This window comes from Varroa jacobsoni, unplaced genomic scaffold (genome assembly GCF_002532875.2).
Source record: "Varroa jacobsoni isolate VJ856 unplaced genomic scaffold, vjacob_1.0 scaffold_1214, whole genome shotgun sequence".
NCBI lineage: Eukaryota > Metazoa > Arthropoda > Arachnida > Mesostigmata > Varroidae > Varroa > Varroa jacobsoni.
In genome coordinates, this window is record NW_019214116.1 from 250019 (window position 1) to 256018 (window position 6000).

Below are 6000 nucleotides of genomic sequence, written 5' to 3' on the forward strand. Positions count from 1 at the left end.
CGTTGAAATGTTGGCATTTTGTTTATGTAATGGTTCCTTGCGTAAGGGAAGGCAGTATTCACATGTTCTTCTAAGCTTGTTTGTGGATGAAATGGTTACAACGTATATTGTGTTGTCCACGGTTGAATTTGTAAGGATCCAGGAGGCGAGCTGCTGAATTCTGAATTCTATTCAGTGAATCGAATTGCATTAGAAACAACGTATCAACCTGATTGGAACGTGCATGGTAGTAACACGGTCGAGGATTTGTAAAATCTGAAGTCAATGGAGCAAACTTTATCAAGTCAAGTGCAAATGATATGAAATCATTTTTGTGAGCATCAGATTCAAAAATTGTAAAGATTTTAAAGAGCATCTTCAAATTAGTTTATGAATAGCACAATCGGCCATATAGAACATGCCCGCCTATCCGACTGCGGTCCAATTAATCTTATGTGATCGATTTAAATCATTCTAATAACAGAAACAGTATAATACAGTATCGGACAACAGTAGGCATACAGTCAGTGGAATTTAAAAAGTAGTTATTGTATTTTACAAAAATACGTAGCTAAACAGCAATATGATCAATTACGAATTATCAAACATGCCGTGTTTTCTCGAAGCTTACACTTTCGAAAAAAAGCCGGTATACACTCGACAGCATCGATATGAACTGGAAACCTATCCTTGATGAGAAGTAAATTTTTTTCTGTCTTTTAAATTCAAAGTTTGATTCATCCTGTGTATTAATAACATGATCCTATATATTCGTGCACGGTTAGGTGCTCAGCCGCGAGCGATCGGCCTATTCAGCCGAATGTCGAACGAATAATCCACGAAATCTGAAATTAATCGCATAGACGGTATATGTCTCGCGTATCAGACTTCTTCCACTCCCTATTGCTTCGACCTATATTGAGTTCATAGGAACTGCTGTCTTCTCACGGCCACCTCGATTTTGTTGAGCTTACTTTCATATTAAAGCAGTTTAAGTTGCGTACGATTACCGGATGTTGTAGCTTTTTTTTTTTAACATATAGTTAAAAAAAAAAAATTGGCTTGGCCTATCGAACCTTTCAAGCGGAAGTCTTCGATATGTTTATGTATACATAGAAGAAATATAGCTATTATGATTGCAATGTCATGTTAGATAATATGTTACTTTGGTTAAATTCAGTAGACAATTTGCGGAAAACTTGTTTAATTGTTAAAGTTTCCCTTGAATCTAATGAGCGTTCAGCACAACTGGGTTTATTTTTCAATGTTTCGTCATTTTTAACCCAACTTGTTCTCATAGTGCGTTAAGTTGTACTAGGTAATTCGCTGTCCAAGTCACTGATGCCGGTGAACCCAGGCTCAACGGGCAAAGCCTCTGACCTACATTAAGACCGAACCTTTTCTAATAAGTATGATTTAAAATGTGTTTTAAACCACAGTAACACTTGTTACTAGTGGAGCCTTTGTTCCTGTACGAAAAGCAATATCCTCGAAATATTGGCAGATATCTACGCCGCAAATGGGCATCTATCTCACCTCGGAATCTAGAATCGAAGCAGTATCCTTTCGTAGAATGGACCAAAAGAAATCTTCGTGTTCTTGTCTAGCAACTTCTGCTGTAGGATCTCAAAAAATTGGAAAACGACCTTGGAAGTTATCTAAATACCTATTTATGTATGACGTATGACGGATAAACTAATTATTTTACATTCTTAGATAAATTTGAGTTGACTTAACCAGCCCTCCTGCTAGCTTTACGAGTCCGGAGTATTATCGATGCTAATGGCGCCCCTATATTCGTTTCGTGCTACTTTAAATTGAACCACCATTTGGACAACCGGCCAGCACTAAGTACCGCGGCGAAGTGGTTCGAAAACACAGAACATACTATTTTAAACTAGTCTAACTTTATGATAGCGTGACGTCCATTTGGGTTACTATATGTAAGAGTAATCGTTTGCTCAGTATACATTTTTGCATAACTGATGAAGAATATATGGGACAATTAAAAAACCTAAGCTGTTGGCAATCACTTACAGAATTTCCTAAATAATTAGTTTTTCAGACGTGGTTTACCTACTCAACCAAAAGCACGCAAGTGTTAAAGTTGCAAACGTTCGTAACCAAGTTACAAGCCGTACTGCATTATTATTATGCAATTATTGCGTCATGATGCTATAGTCGTCTGTTATGTACGAATAAGTGTTTGTACCTCGTGTATTTGTTTTCGTATGAAATGTTATTTGTGGAACTAGTCAAACAGGTAATTCTGGTAGAACAGCTACATACGACTACATGCCAATTTTGTAGAAAATTCAAAGGGGTTTCTTAAATCGTACCTTTATTTAATAGAAAAGATACGGACGATTTTTCAGACGTTCATGATGCAACGCCACCAGCTTATACGTGCAGAGCTTCTATCTGATGCAAATTGGAGTATTCTAAACAATAACAATTGAATGCTTTAAAGCTCTAGCTACATATCAGTGATGTGGTACTACAGCTGTTGCACTAATGTCAACCTTCTACATTATAACTGAACATACAGTATGTATGCGTTTGTACAATTTACGTAAAGAACTGTTATAAATCTGCACGGCACCGGGGCTTTTTGACCGAACGCTTCAAGGCGGTCAAGAGCGTGTGTGTTACCTAGATACAACGGCTCATTTACCGTAAAATTTTCAAGTACGTTCTGAATTTAAGTGTCGATGATTTCATGTGATTATACTGTGTCAAAAAGAATTTGTCATCAAACAACCCACGAAATAATTATGCCCAAATGAATCTCAATACAAACGTTTCCGAAAAAAAAAGGCCAAAAGCAGTTTTCAATCGAACTAAGCTTCTAACAGCGTGAATCTTACACTTTTGGTCAGATAATTCATCCATCGGGTCCGAAATAACTCCAGAAAATAGTCGATTCTCAAATATTTTTTCTAGTCCCTCTGCTTAAAACAAGGGAAAAACCCACATGTAACAGAAGTTCAAATACTGGAAAAAATGAATCTTTTTTTTTTTTGTGACCTGCACTAGCTGTATTCAGTGACTACCTGAAAAAAGGTTCTAGCCGATGGTGTTAACCTGTGAGGCTCGTCGAGTCTGAAACGATAATATGGGTCACTCCATACTTCCTGAACCTTATATGGCTTTCATTAGCCTTGTAAGATGCATAGAATAACTTTTTACTATTCTTCAGCGTCACCTATTACATCATACCAAGTATATGAACTAGCTTCTGTCCGAACCATCGGATAGAATGAAAGAAACATAGTAACTTTTGCGAACACTCAATATCTGCTAATCCCTTGTAACCTTATTCATTCATTTGGCCGCGCCCTTTTCGCTGGGTGAGTTCAAACAGTCGCCTCTGTGTAAAACTATGATTAAATCCTCGATATTAACAAATCGACATGTGCAGACTGTTGGCAGGGAAACGAGTTCAAATCGATGTATTGATTCGAACGTGTCCTTATTCTAAGCGTGTTTTTAATAATAACGCCCGTTCCGTTGAAAAACCTATAAGTTCACACAAGTGCTTATAGTGTTCTTTCAGTGAGATCGATTCAGTATACGGTCATTGGCAGTCAACATTATATTAAGCTTTCCTGGCAAAGATGTGGCTTCAATTCCGTTAGGGTTTCATACATAATAAATGGCATATGCTGTACGCATAAACATGTTTCTAAAGAAAATATATCTGATTTCGATTTGTGGTAGTTTTTACTTTTCTTTTGTAATTTTTTTCAATCTTCTTTTATTATGAACTCCGCTTATGACATTTATGAGATGTTATAATTTTCTTTATCCAGCGTTATTTCACGTCATGCAGAAAAACCTGAATGTAATTGGGGTGAGCTTTACACTGCCAATAGTAAAACAAACGTACTGTCTCGTTTAAGTTTTTGTTTAACGACCTTTTCCATTACCTCTGGAAGCGTACAAGGTGGAAGAGCGCATTTGAATTTACACGTCGTTCCGGGGGCAGATAACCTGGTGAGGGTGGCCGAGGTTGGCTACTAGCTTGCTTCGTTACACTAGAACAGTAATAAATGCCTGCGCAAGTCTTGTCTGTATCAACAGAACAACCAAGTTCTGCTATTTTCGTCGGGACAAATAAACGAATTCATTTGGAATACAAGAGACACAACTCTTGAAAGTGTGGCGAACTCATCGTTTTATTTTGCTTGAAGAACGAGTTCAGACGCAGTTTTCGGCGTAAGTCGTTCATCTTATGCTCAATTGATAGTTTCGGACTGATCTCTCAATCCCTAATTAAGTCTTGGAGACCAAGAAGTTTTGGGCAAGGCCGTTTATACCGTATAGAGCAGCGGTCGCTAAAAGAAGACTTCGCTGAAGTCTTGTTTTTCCTTTAGAAGTTCTATCAAATTAGAAGCAGAGCGCTTACTCAAAATGAGGTGCAAGAGCAACCAGGAAGCTGAGTCCGTCCAGTTTTCAACTGAACCCCATTTGAAGTCATGCGCCCCTTGCCGTCGTTTTGCGTGGACATACTATCTGCTCATTGAGAGTGCTTAATAGAAATGGGATGTGAGATCAATTGCTGTCAAAATTTGTTTGTAAAAGCATTTGTTGATGAAGCTTTCATTTACATTGCTACTTGTTGACTTGGCAAAAGATATCCAGTTGAATTCGGTGTTAAATAACTCCTGAATGTCTAGAATGCCTCACAACTTTCGGCGGTTCTAGGATCTCACTAAATACCACTATTAAGGGTGGCCGCGTAAGGTACGCCGATAAATTATTTTGGTGATTCTATGAAATCGGCAGCTAATAAGCAATAATAGGCAAGAACTAATTTACGAAAATAACAGTATAAAATTAATTTTTTTTTTTTTAATAAGTTTACAACATATAATTGCAGCTCATACAGTAGGATTTATTCATTTTAGTTTATTTTTTTAATTTCTTACCTAGTGGGATTACACAAGGACGAGTTGCAGAATTCCAGATAGTCTAAGACGATTGTGGTCAAAACGAAATAAAACAGCTCTCATCATGAACTAGCTATACATGCCTAACTTCGATTGGAAGTGCTTGGAAGGTCCAGCAACCCACGCCAGTTTGGGAAACAGGTCTGGGTTGTCCCTGTCTAGGCTGCACGTTGCCCTCGCTAATTCGAATGTCTATAATAACGCGAATTTTGAAACAGATCGCGTAATAGTATATACGTAACGTTCTACTGTCTCATGAATTCGTCACTTTTACTCAAGTGATTTTTTTTTAAATATGCCCAGTTAATACCATGATTAACCTGATTGTTGCAATCTGGTCCCGCATGTAATCTGCAAGCTAAAAGAGAAAAGATAATTCGAAAATACTTGTAAACTAAGCAAACATGAGTCGAACCTTTGAACCTTTTTGTCACAAACATGAGGTTCATTTTTATTTTTCCCCATGAAAATGTGGATAGCATATGTAGATTATATTTGAGCCAAGGCGGTGTTAAAGAACATTCCCTGGCTTTATCATTAACTGCTCGATAGTTAGATGCCATTTTACCTAGCTAAGGAAACAGGCACATTCGCACTTTGTCAATTTGAATTGTAGTTCTCATTTTATGGTAGGTGTATGTGTATGTAAAAGGAACCGCCTTCTAGCAATCGGCACGACTCGCTTTTTAACAACGTAACTAGGTAACTGTAAACAGCGTGGATGTTTACGCGCTCGGCTTCGTGCTGCTTCGCGATCACAATCAATCGGTATATTCAATATGCCCCAACCCACAAAGCTTTTCGGTTTTAATGGCATCTGAGATAAACTAATATATTCCTTACCATAATCAGGGTAAGGAATCGTTCTAGGTGAATCCGTGTCAAGGCAATAGGAAATATTCACCCTTGATATGAAAAAAGCTCCCCTTCTTGAATGCAAAATTCAAGATGTTGCCGGTGTCGCTATTCTTCCCTTTAGATTAGATTCCTAGATTACTAGACTTTTATAAAATTTGACAGAAGCAGAAAATAATTGTTATTTAGCTTTATCCTTTTACTCAATCGTTCC

At 37.6% G+C, this 6000-nt stretch overlaps 1 protein-coding gene across 1 annotated transcript in view; it reads left to right on the forward strand.

Annotated features, from left to right (window-relative positions):
- Eps-15 (Epidermal growth factor receptor pathway substrate 15) overlaps nt 1-6000 on the forward strand; it is a 31699-nt gene that overhangs the window by 5195 nt on the left and 20504 nt on the right. The window lies entirely within an intron of this gene.